Below are 13,624 nucleotides of genomic sequence, written 5' to 3'. Positions count from 1 at the left end.
GCCCGGTAACAAGCACGGTCGGTTCTCTCCCTGTCTTTATGGCCCGGGGCCAACAAAGCGGTGAAAGCGCGAAGAGAAAATTGAGAAGCTGAAAGTCTGCCCGCAAACGAAACAAATGCAACGCGGCGGACGCTGTTTAACAATGCGACTCAGTCAGCTTTGACAGCGGCTTTTTCCTTCATATCTTTCTCTTACTACTCTCGTTCAAGAAAGGGCTCAGAAGACAAAGGTGCTTAACCACGGAAGAGAGGCGCGTTTGTGTCTAGGTTTACTACGACAACAACACAAAGCGGTCCACGGCCTTTTAGCAACTGTTCTCCGCTAAGCAAAAAAAAAATAATAATAATAAAAGCGCGTTACGTGACACGACTACGCAGCGACATGAAAGCCGTCATATTTTTTAAAGCGGTAGTGACCCGACTCGGTTAGAAAAGCGAACAAAAAAAAAAGGAAAAAAAACGAAGAAAGATAATTCAGTGCTTATCGTTCTTTTAATCGCAATACCGTGTTACTTTTTGTTAAAAAAAAAGCAGGCTTGCTATATGATTCGTTTCTCCGCAGACGCAAGCCGTTCGCAAGACTCCCAAGTTCACACGTTAGACGAGAGCGCCGGTGGAAAGGAAAAGGAAAGCCAATGGAGCGCATAGCAATAAAGCAGCAGTGGCGGCCCACTGCAGAGCATCGATTCGGCGAGAAGCTGCTTTCCATCTAAAAGCGTTTTTTTTTTTTTCCTAAAGCACGTGCTCAGAAAGAGTGCGGACTCTTCCAGATCTCTGCGCAGGAGCAAACGCACGCACAGTGTTCAGTATACAAGGCACAATCCACGTTTGGGTGAGCGTTGTTTGCCGCGCTCGCGAGGAGAAAAGAAAGAAGCATGTGTCCGCACACGGGTGCTATAGCATAGTCGCCGGCGATATTAGACCCGGTGGTGATGCATAGCAGCGCCTACATGGTCCAGAATCGATAAGCAGTCCTCCAAGGAGAGATTCCTTGCACGAATACCTTCTCGAAAGCGGTGAGCAAGCGTTATATGCATACTGGTGAAAGCAGACACTGGAATGGCGGTACGTTTAGAGGAGGCAAAAAAAAAAAAAAAAAACTGGCCATGTATTGGCGTGCTTCCCTGCAAATTTCGTCGATATACGATAGTTTCCTGTCGGCTTTCTTTCTTTCGCATTTTCAGCGCAGCCTAAAAGACACTATATAGAGTGTTAAGAATTACGTATTTATGTATTTTAGTAAAGGGACACACCACCCACTTACGTATCGATGTTGCGCCTCAAATATGCGTAATACTGGCTTTTTGATCGACAATTTTCACAAGCATGAACGCAGTTATCAGTTCAAGACGGCTGGGCGTAAGTGCTTAAACTTTGGCAGGATGGCTGAGTCGTGTGACAGACAAATGCACAGACATACAAACAGACAGACCAAAATTTCTGCGTTTATGTATCCCAAGAAAAACTATTGTCTTTGAAAACATTGATATGGCTGATGTATATGTGGGGTTTAACGTCCCAGAGCAACTGTATATATGTCTGTTTGGTTTTGGGACGTTAAACCCCACAAATCAAATCAATCCACTCTAGCTCAATGAAAAAGAAAACTAACTTCCTCAGGAGCAAATAACAGATGCGTCGATTAACAATGGGCAATACCCGCGCCGCAAATACGTGGGAAGATATATTCTTATCGTGGGCTGTCGCTTTGCGGACCGCGCGTTGTTGTCTTTGTGCCCAATACGCATACTCGCAATGGGCACTGTGTAGGAATCGAGCTTGTTTGGCAAACGGTGAAGTCCAGCCGATGCATCTAGCACACGGGACGGCATCGGACTTGGGAAACGATATACAGTCGCGTGCTGTATACCCGCTGGCGCGAAGAAGATGGATGAACGCGCCGTTGGCTCCGTGACGAGCTTTCTTGACAACGAGCCACGCTTCCGCCACAGCTCGGCTTCAGGGTCGGCGGGCGCGCGACGAACTCGGTTGTGTGGGATGTCGCGAACTTTCCTACATATATTGGTATACCGCAGAGCAGCATGACGTGGTGAATGCGAGTGCTCCAGAAGCATGCAGAGCATTTCTGCGAGAGCTATAAGGTTGTGTCTGGTCTGTGAGCAAAAAGGTCGAAAGCATAGTGAACGGCGAGTATGGCTTTCGAAAAAGCTGAGTGAGCTGATAGGCAGCATGCGCAGACAATTTCATACAGCGTAACGCATAAGAATAATTGTCGGATCCTATGTCCCAAAAGCGCGATATGATTATACGAGACGTCGTAGTGGAAAGCTCCGGGAATTTCTTACACCAGGGGTTCCTTAACGTGCACCTAAATCGGATTGATTGATACGTGGGGCTTAACGTCCCAAAACCACCATATGATTATGAGAGACTCCGTAGTGGAGGGCTCCGGAAATTTAGACCACCTGGGGTTCTTTAACGTGCACCCAAATCTGAGCACACGGGCCTACAACATTTCCGCCTCCATCGGAAATGCAGCCGCCGCAGCCGGGATTCGAACCCACGCCCTGCGGGTCAGCAGCCGAGTACCTTAGCCACTAGACCACCGCGGCGGGGCTGCACCTAAATATAAGCAGACGGACTTCCAGAATTTCTACTCTATACGCAAATGTGCCCGCCGCGGCAGGGATTTGATCCCGCGACCATTGGGTCAGAGTGAAGCTCCAACTCGGTCAACGAATGACACAAACACCGTAGCAAGGCAAGCTCAAAAAGACAAAATATTTTGTCATGTATGCATTGAAATGAGTGCCTAAAATGGCTGACGCAATTACGAACGGTGTACCAATAAGCATAAATAATGTTTTACAGAAATACAAGGTTCTTTGCCCTCAGCAACATAGATTCCGGTCTAATTATTCTACGTCATCCGCACAATCGATTAACACGGCCCTAAACAACAACAAACTAGTGGGAGTTGTTTTTCTTGACTTACAAAAAGCATTCGATACGGTAGATCATTCAATTATTTTGCATAAATTAAAGCACTACGGTATACGTAATCAAGCCTATGAGTTATTTTATAATTACATCAAAAACAGACAGCAGGCAGTCGTGATGACCGATATTACTTCCACACTGCAATATCTGAACACAGGGGTGCCACAGGGATCGGTTCTCGGGCCACTGTTCTTCTCCGTTTATATCAACGACTTGCCTCATGTATTAAGCTCTTCCGAAATTATTATGTATGCCGATGATACAGCATTAATATGTACGGCCGACAATGTTTTTGAATTACAAAGACAAGTAAACGCAGAATTGAAAAAAAAATTCTTAGTGATTTTTTGCCAACAGGTTAACGGTTAATGCTAAAAAAAAACGAAGTACATTATATTTCATTCCCGCAGGAAATTAATTAGTTACGAAGATATTCAGATAAAAATTGACAACTGCATATTGGAACGTACGGACACGTTTAAATTCCTCAGGATTATACTAGATAATCACTTTCACTGGGCAGGTCAAATAAATGCCGTCGGTGTAAAGCTGGCTTCCGGCTGCCACGCGCTCTTACAAGCTAGAGGCTACTTCGATAAAAGCATTTTGCGGGCGCTTTACTTTGCTTTCATCAATAGTCATTTAATCTACTGCATGGAATCGTGGGCCTGGACTTATGATTCTTATCTGGATCTCCTTCGAAGGCTACAAAAGCGTGCCATAAGAATAATAACTCACAGTAAGTACAACGAGCCAAGCCGGCCGTTATTACGATCGCTAAAAATACTACCCTTCGATCTTTAGCGTGACTATACGATGACCGTTTGTGTTAACAGTATCGTAAAATACAATAGCCAATTTGATGTCTCGTTATTTTATTCCTCTTCTCGCCCTACTAGAAGCCTGACGTTCGGTAACTCTAACTTGGCGCCAAGAAATAACGTTTACAGTGAGAGATTAATGCAATTCACAGGGATAAAGATCTGGAATAGTTTGCCCACTGAATTGAAGACATCACACAATGCTGCGGTAAAACTAAAAAATCAATTCTTGAGCAAGCTGTAAATGCTTCTTTTTCTCTTTGGTGGTAAGCACTTACATTTGTATAAATATACGCTGGTGAATCTTGTAAACCTAGCATTTTTTTCCTTCTAACTAAAACTTGTGATAGTTTGATGTTTATTTTAACTGATGTTTTTGGGTATGTCCACGAATTTATCTGTCATAACTTTTTGTATGCGCACATGCAGTTTTGTTTGGTGTGACCAGATTGTTTAAGAAGAGAAAGACTTCTCTACTCTGTATATGTGTATATTTACAGTGTCTGTATAGCTACATATGTATTATGTGTAATTGATATTTCCCGCTTCTGTCCATTACTTTTCTCATTGGACCGTACACTAGCCTCAGGCTATGGGTCCAATCAGTGTTTGTAAACTTCATGTGACAAATGATAATACACGTTCAATCAATCAATCAATCAATCAATCAATCAATCAATCAATCAAATCGAACTGTAACATGCTGGAGAATTCGGTTCATGGATGAAATTGCGCCATACACGGAGAAAGTTTACGAAGTTATTAATGTGCGATTTTCGAAGTCACGTGATGCGATAACAGGCGTCATAGCATTTCAGCATGCACAGCGACAGCAATAGGATCGGGTACCTTATCGAGCATTTGTGCAAAGTAAAGCTGCCCCGGCTGGTAGTTTACTGTGAAAAGAGGTCCTCGCAGTTCATGAAGATTCAGTGTACCGCCGCTGACTGAGCTCGTGGTAAGACCCCGTCTGTTTATAGCTTCTCAGGGCCAAGGCATACACACTAGGGCACGACCTGGTTAACATGCCTGCCTTTTATCGATTTCTCCATCTCTATAAAATAATTCCTGACCTTCCAACAGCGTTCGCCGTGCATAGTATATAAAGCGACCAATCGACAAAGTCAAATGACTGTTTCTAACGCAAGAATAGCCCTGCACGACCTCTCCGCCACCTTATAACTCAGTAGCTACCACTGTTAAAAAAGTTCGCAGAACCAGTATGCATCCAGCAGACTAAAGAAATGTTGCGAGATCGATTCGCCGCAGTGACAGCTGCCCATTGCTTATACGGCGTGCAATGCAAAGGGGCTCGTATGCTTGAATTTCTGCATGCATAAAAAAGGAAAAAAAAAAAAACTCTGAGACAGGTAAATCCAGTGTATAAAGGAACAGCACATGACACGACATTCACGCAATATGTGGCGAACGGCGACCAAGAGATACGTAATCCCGACGCCGCCGCAACCCTCGCATACTGGAGGACCTATTCACCTTTTGAGGAACGCTCGAAGTCTCTCTGCTCGACTTCTTGGCTGCGACAAAGGTAGTCGGAAAGACGGATGAGGAGAAATAATGCGAAGGAAGTGGGTTGGGAAAAAAAGAAAAGGGAGGCGGAAAGAATGAGCAAATAACGTAGCTCCGCTGCCAACGAGTCGGAAATTCAGTTTTCGAGCGGGCTGCTTCGCCGCTGACGTGCGCGGGTCACGCATGGCAACGAAGCAAAAGCGATCGCAGACAGCTTCGATGATTGCGTGGCGCTCCGAGGAAGCGGGCCTTCGTGGCGACGACGGTAATGGCTCGTCGAGGGAGCCCTCCATGTGCAGGGCGAACTGCTTCAGCGAACGAAAATTGGAAAGTGTAGATTGCTTCCGGCGTTGCCCAACGAAACGAGGTGGCCGCTTTTGAAGGAAATCGGGTGACGCCTTGCGTAGGGTGGAAATTATCCAACCCCGAGACGATTTCGGCAATGTATTGATCGAAAAGGGACAGTCAATCTTAAATATGCGTCGGATTAGCCAAGGTGGTCAGCTGACAGGTGACTTCAGTTCAGATCGAGAGAGAGAAAGAGAAACAAGTTGGTTACTGAGATTTACATCAGCTAAGATCACTTCTAGTGGCGTATGCTGGCGTATGCCACTTCATCCACAAACCATATGCCACATATAATTTAATATTTCGGGATTAACTTTCAAGGTATTCACCTTAAGAGAACACTAAATAGAAACAGTGACTTGGTTTAGATTGATAAAATGCACTCCGACAACTCTAATTATATAAGCTTCACTGTCATAAGTTCGTTATTAGCAGATAAAATTAAGGTTGAAGTTTCTATTTTTAAATTTCGCACCGAAATTTCCGCGTGTGACGTCACAAATATCAAATGCATTTTCCGCGTTTTCACGACATTGGCTGGATGAAGTTTTCTGAAACTTCGTACGCTAGGTCTATGGATCCACAGATGACAACGTATTTCGTTTTTACCGATTAGAAGCTACCTAGCACCCAGTATACGCCGTCAAAATCTGTTACGCCACGGTGGCGTCTCCACGTGCATTTTCTTTTTTTTTTTCACACGTTTTCTCGCTTTTTAGGCATGTCGCGCTAAGAGTGGCGTTTTCGGAATTGTGAAACTGCACTCAAATAATGAGCGAAAATTGTTTTTCTCTTCAGTGTTCACATATGTATGCATCATGAATTTGAAGCTGTGTTTAAATAAATAAATAAATAAATAAATAAATAAATAAATAAATAAATAAATAAATAAATGCACACGAAGGTCTTACGCACTTGGGACGACTCGAATGCGAAAGCGTACACGGCATTCGATGAGCTGAGTCACATGAACGCCGCAAAAGAAAGTGAACGCGCAACTCAGGCGCTGCTTAAGTGGTCACGTGGTGCTTTTCGTATCGTTTCGGGATCCCGCAAGATATTTCATGTACAGCTTTCACCTTAAGAAATGATCATATAGACACTAGAAGAGAGCATGTGCATGATGTAGCCTCCCCCCCTTCTTTGCCTCCTTTCGCCCTTTCACATCACCACTCTGGCTATGCTTCACTGCTGGTGCAGCGAGTATACAGGGCTGTGAATACATTCGTCCTAAAAGTGAGCGAGTGGCAGCAGTGTACGCAATTAAGGTCGGGTGCAGAAATGAGTTGGGGGGGGGGGGGAGACGGGTAACAGGGGGAATTACAAGGCGTCGACGTGCATCCCATCTCGGTGACCCCCATTGCAACGACGTTTCCATTAACGACACCCGAGTCGACCAACCGTTGAGAGGGGTTCCCATTCACGGACTCGTTGGCAGCGAGGTGTGCGACGCGTTAGTTATATAGCTTCGCAAGCGGTGTCGAAGGCGATGGCAGGTACTTCGCACCTGCGCCGCCTGGCTTGCAGGCGAAGATTGCACCGACACAGATGATCACACATGGTTGCAATGTCCTATGAGGGTGTCACTCGTGACACATTTTTATTTACTCTTTATTTACTTCTTTTTTATTTTTAAATATTTTTATTTACTTCTTTGAGAGTCCGGCGAATGGCTTGACATATATTTAGCAACACACCAAAACGGGGTTACAACATGAATTATTTGTCCGGTAATGGTGTAATGCTAATCGCAGTAAAAGGGAAAAGAAGCAGTCAGTACGCCACACCAGGTTGACGCTGGGATCCCGCCACGCTCCTGCATTTGCGCTATAGCACAGCATCCCCCCTCCCCGCCTTTGACCCCTGTCACAAAACAAAGCTCACTTGTACATACTACATGACTTTTTGCATCGAAACACGATCTGCAGCTTACATCCTTTACTGCACCTATGTTAACACAGGAACCAAAACTAATTGCTTTTATGTGCTGCTCCAAATAAAAGTTCCGAAGTGGAATGTGGGACACTCATTCTCTTCTTCAGTATGGATGCAAAAAGATAAGGAAGAACAATAGAACGTACAAAACACACACACACTGGCGCTACTGACAACAAAAAACATTTATTTTCAATACCAAGCCGACTAATATACCTGTTTTTGCTACACTACCATAAATGCACGTGCGCACTCAATTTAGAAAAGGCATGGGTAAGTCTTAAATAAGTAGATTATAGTAACGAAAGCTGAACAGATAGGCTATTTCGGCGAAAATTGTGTTAGCAAAACGTCCTAAAAATAGACTTGCGTGTACATGTGATAAGCAGCGTCTTGTTGCCTGCTGTCGAGAAGAGTTCGATTTCGTCGTTGGAAGTTTTCAGCACTGCAATAGTAATTATGTTTTTTTTTTTCGTGTTTTATGAAGTGTTCACGTGGCTGTCGTGTGCGAAAATAGGCACATTAGTCGGCTCAATGTTGGAAACAGACGTTTCTCTTGTCCTAAGCACCAGCGTGTGCGTACTTTCTTCCCTTCGTCTCGTCATTTCGCAACCGCATCCAAGAAGCATGGCCGACCAAACAAGCCGCTACCGTCACTGCTTCCCCTCAACCTTAATGTGCCTGCACTCACCACCTGCCAAACCTGTGCGCACGCCTATCATGTGCAATATATAAATCGCGTACAAAAGTGGGCAAGCGGGTCTGGCTTCTCCCCATAAAGCCTCTTGTTGCGGAAAAGCCAACTTTGACGAGCGTTTGACGCGGGAACGTCTTGGGGCGCCTCGCTGCAGCTTTGAAAGACTATTATTACTCCAGAAGTTGTGATGTCCACGCGCCGACAACAAATTACTTTTTATAGTGTTACCAACTCGTTTTGCTAAATTGTTAACGTAGATTCACATATACAACTGTTATATAACTGCTTGCTTTTACGCACATACGGTAGCGATCGAAGAACCACCCCGATTTGAATCAAGACACGTATGTTTTAATGAAAAAAAAAAGTCGCTTAGTCCAAGCGAGCGCCGAACTTTAATGGGCGCGCTTTCGAAGCACGTTTTGGTATTTGACTTTGCGCAGAAGGTCAAAATAAGCCCAATCCCCGTGTCTCGAAAACGCCATGCCAAGAATACTGGCCCGATAAGTCCGATTTGGCAAAAACCATATCATTTTTTGCCGTCAGAACGACACATGATCACAGCGATCAAGTGTGGAACATGATGCAAAAAGGAATGATACAAGAGTCAAGCACGTTCACCGTGGTCTTCGTCCATGTGCGCAAGAACAGTATAAAGAAATACGTATTTCATATTTCCCTCAAGGGAGGCTGACCGTAAGTGTACACAATGCTCTACCACGCGACGGTTCTTAGCGCTCAAGCTATGTCAATTTTTTAGTTTGTGCGTGTATCCGTATGTGAGAAAAGTGCTTCGTCGCTCCGAGAGCGTCGGTCGTAGTCTAGCGGCGGTTCCTCCCACTCCACCAGACCAGTCTTCATTCGTCACCGCCCTTGTGGCACGCGCCGCGACTCAACAAAGCGCGCTGAAAGAGAACGGCGGCGTTGGTAACAACTGCTCCTCACTGGAGGCGAGCAAGAACACCCGTTCCCGCATGCCTACACACGCGCGCTGGCCCGGAGACTGACAGCGAGGTAAAGGCGTTCGCTTCTTTTTCACTGTTTCTGCTACTCCGTACAAGGACGCGCGGCAGCTCCAACGGGCACGCGCCGCAGCAGCTCTCTCAAACAAGGCGGTCCAAGCAATGATCACCGGGACGCCTGACAGTGACGCGACAGTGGTCGACGCCTCGTCCCGTTGCGCAACGGGCCGGGAAGGACTCGGTATACACCGATGCGCCGCGCGTACTAGCGTTTCCGAGAACACGGGCCGAGCGTGCCAGTTCGCGCTGCCTGGCTGTTGGAACCTGCCTAGAAAGCAGTTTTCTCGTGGCACAGCCTGTGAAAGTAGGAAGGGACAGTATATGTGAGCACAAGCATCAGTGATCGATAGGTAATTGAGCATTAAGGCTAGGCAACTTTAATGCCTGCTGACGGCGCTTAGTTACACAACGACATCTACCACTGCAAAGTTGTTCCAGTGCGCTTTCAATGCCATTTATGTGCAGTGATGCACCGAACCGCCCCGGCTGATAACTAAGTCATTCACAGATGCGTGCGCTGCTTTCAATATACTTATATTGATTGATGGATGTGTGGGGTTTAACGTCCCAAAACCACTATATGACTATGAGAGACGCCGTACTGGAAGGCTCCGGAAATTCGACCACTTTTAACGCGCACCCAAATCTGAGCACACGGGTCTACAACATTTCCACCTCCATCGGAAATGCAGCTGCCGCAGCCGGGATTCGATCCCGCGATCTGCGGGTCAGCAGCCGAGTACCTTAGCCACTAGACCACCACGGCGGGGTTACTTATATCGACATATCGTGAGATTATATTGTCCCACTAAGGTATGGCTGACCGATATCAGTGGTGGGCGTGACAGAGCAGGCGTGACGTTTGTGCGTACAACAATACTTTTCTCACCTTTTCACTCAAGGCCCGACGCGGTCATCAGATAGGCAAGTACCAAGCTCTGGCTGATAAACGGCCCGGCCGGCGCGAACAGCCACTCCCGCAGCTTCGCAGTGAGTCCGTCAACGCGCACTCGCTTTCAGGGAGCGTTTCTGTGCGCGACCACGGGGCCCGCTTACGCTACGCTGGTCAAGCTCCCCGGAGGCAGAACGCGTGAGCGTGTTTATCGCCTTTTGCGGCTTTGCCGACGAGTTCTCCCCGGCAGGCAGCGCCGTCCGTACCTCGGCAACGTTCGCGCGTAGGGGATCGAGAACGCCACCGCCGCAAGCGGGGCTTTGGGCGAGCGCGTGAGAGCGAGGACGCAGGGCAAGGCAACGCAAGCAAACCGCTCTCGCAACAACTGCAGAGCGGCAACGCGGCTTTAGCTGCGCGTTGTGACGCAAGCGCTGGCTGCAGCCCCTAGCAGGCAGCTAACGGCCGGCCAACTTTCTAGAGGGTGTTGGGCCGGCACGCGCAAACTTAACCCTCCCCCCTCGCTCCCTAAAAAATGCAAAATTCAAAAAAAAAAACAAAAATTTCAACGTAGTTTTTGCGCGCGGCTAGCGCCATCCAGCGATCACTTCAATAAATGTCGTTTGAACGCGCGCCCACATTCCCCTTTCCTCCGAGATGACCAGTCCAGCACAGCGCGGTTGTTGCAAATAGAGTTTCACTGCCGCGGCCCTGAAGCAGTTCGCGTACGTGAACCTTGGCGTTCTTTTGTGTTCTCCACAGATACGACGGAGAGTACAAAGGAACGCGAGAGCGTGCGCATGCCAGCAGCTCGAGGAACCCGACGCTAAAGGTTTCTAATGAGGTGCTCGCGCAGGATTTCCATTAAGGGGCCAAAGGTACACTGCAAGCCCCCCCCCCCCCCCCCCTATTAAGTCAATGTGTATGAACGGGCAAACTGCCCCCCCCCCCCCCTTTTGCGCCTTCCCGTGGCCAGGAGATTCAAGCTGGGGTTCAAAACTTCCCCCGAACTTTTTTCAATTTTTCATGTGGGTATATGCAGCCGTACCCACAAATGCACGCATAAAATAATCCCCCCCCCCTCCAAAAAAAAAAAAAAAAAGTCGGGCTTGTTATTGCTGTAGGTGGTCAGGATCCAAGTTAATTGTATACGTTTTTAAAGGCACACTAACGAAAAAAAAAAGTAGTCGTTTTAGATTGGTAAACGGCACACTGGAAACTCTAGTGTCACAAATTTCCCCGTCATAAGTTCATTATTAGCGGAGAAAATCAATTAAGGTTCAAGTTTCATTTCTGAATTTCGTGCCGTAATCTCCGCATGTGTCGCAAGAAATTCCGCAATGTATTTTCCGTACTTTCGCGACATTAGCTCGATGAAATTTTCTTAAACTTCGTATGCTAAGTCTATGGCACCTACCGATGACAATGTACTTCAATTCTATCAATTATAAGGCACGTAGGATCCAGTAGGCGCCTTCAAAATTTATGACGTCTCAGTGTCTGGTTCGGAAATCTCAAGGTGGCGTCTCCACCAGCAGTTTCTGCGTTCTCTCGCTTACCAAGTGTCGTGCAGCCGCAAGAGTGGTGTTTTCGGGATTCTGAAAGTGTACTTTACTATACGTGAATAAGCGTTATGCTCCTTAGAGTCCCTTCAATTAACTATGCAGTTTATGCAACGAGCATCAGTAGCAATCAACGCTATGCAAAACTGACCTTATTATAATTAACTCTTTTTTTTTCGCATAAACAGCCATGCCATTACCTAACAAACAGCCATGAAAGCTTTATCCACTTTTAGTCATGTCTTACTGCGAGTTGGCAAACTCCCGAGTCGACACATGCAGAGTGTGGCGGAATCGGTGGAATGATGCCATGCTCAGGGCCACGGTGTGCTCAGGACAACCCACTGGTTTAGTGGGCTATGCCTTAATTTGTGAGTGAAATTATGGGGAGTTTGTGTCCAATTAATCCTATAAAGAAAAAGTGCATAAAAGCTCAATGATCGTGAACGTCGGCAGGGGGGTGCAAAAGGGGCCCTTGCACCCCTCAAGGCTCAATAGCACTTCCCATCACCCTAGCTGCACCAGTGCTCTCCCCTCGCCCAGTCCGCACCACCCAAGAGAAAGTCCTGCCGATGACCATGTCAACGACCGCTTATTTTGCCAACATATATGGCTCAATGTATGACCCATATATGTTGGCATACATGCGTATACACCCGTACACGTACACAAAAAATTGTCGAACCACCCGCCTCTTCCCCTCGCCCCCCCCCCCCCAAAAAAATCTGGCTATGCCCTCGATGATGATCACTGGATGTCCTGATTCAGGATATAAGGTAATATTTCCAGAATATAACGTGCGACCCTTTTGAGTCTCGGTGAGCAGTCGTTCTCCTAAAGGCTTTATTTTTCAGTTTCTTCTCGACCCAAACCATAATCTGAAGCTGTAGTGCCTGCAGCACGTGCACTACAGCACGTGTGTGCGTGGTACACACATATTTTATGATGCAATTTACCTTTTGAATGTTCAGCCAGTGCATTAACTGGCAGAAGGCCCATAACAGTATGTTTGAAGTACACAAGTGTACATACACAAAGGTGCCACTTAAGGGGTAGGATTGCACTCGTCCACCCCCCTCACCCCCCATGCACTTGCATTCTATTCTGGAAATGTTGTACAGTTCCAGAAAGAAGCTTGCAGACATAAACCACCACATCTTGATTATAACAATGATAAATATAATTTGTGCCCTGTGGGGATGGGGGGCTATCTGCTGTTCTTCAAAATTTTTGAAATTCTTGATCAATTTTGTTGAACATTGGCGAGTTTATTTGTTTGCCCATTTGAAATGAATATTTCATGTGTCTCTTTTGGAGCAAATATTTTCACCACTGAGAGAGTTGCACGGTAAATCGGCATGTGTATGACAGTATTTTGGAGTGAGAACTGTCTGCAATAAAACAAGAATGCCTACGATTATTTGAACAAGATTTGCTAGTGGAGTCCCAGCTTGACATGCCTCACACGTGAATCTTCAACATACCATTACTTTGTTCAAATGTGTTTGGAACAATCATTCTTGTTTTATTGTGTACAGTTCCCATTGATAATTATTTTATATGTATTCAACTTACTTTGTAACTCTCTATTAATGAAAAATCTGCTGCAATCAAGGCAAATGAAATGTTCCATATTTTGAAAACTACATGTTATACTGGACTAATAATTTCATATTGGAAATTGGCATACAAATATACATGGATTCACAAGTGTTGTGAAAATTGATAAGTTTTAAAAAGCAGCCTCACCCTTTCGAGACCATTCAAGCCCCCTCACCCCACTGTAATATGTGCCTTTATGCCCAAGGCAGTGCCGAAATACATATATTTTTTTTAATTTCAAAATAGCATGGTGCCTTGAGT

General features: G+C 46.0%; 1 protein-coding gene across 1 annotated transcript in view; it reads right to left on the bottom strand.

The window, feature by feature from the left end:
* Positions 1-10,459, bottom strand: part of mrj (DnaJ heat shock protein family (Hsp40) member B6 mrj) — a 193,839-nt gene extending 183,380 nt beyond the window's left edge. Inside the window, exon 1 of the mRNA XM_037435596.2 lies at positions 10,200-10,459. The gene's annotated coding sequence lies outside the window, so the exon portion shown is untranslated. The remainder of the gene's footprint in view (positions 1-10,199) is intronic.
* Between the last annotated feature and the right edge of the window lie 3,165 nt (positions 10,460-13,624).

Source organism: Rhipicephalus microplus, chromosome 1 (genome assembly GCF_043290135.1).
Source record: "Rhipicephalus microplus isolate Deutch F79 chromosome 1, USDA_Rmic, whole genome shotgun sequence".
Classification (NCBI taxonomy): Eukaryota; Metazoa; Arthropoda; class Arachnida; order Ixodida; family Ixodidae; genus Rhipicephalus; species Rhipicephalus microplus.
This window is presented reverse-complemented; position numbering and strand designations above follow the sequence as displayed.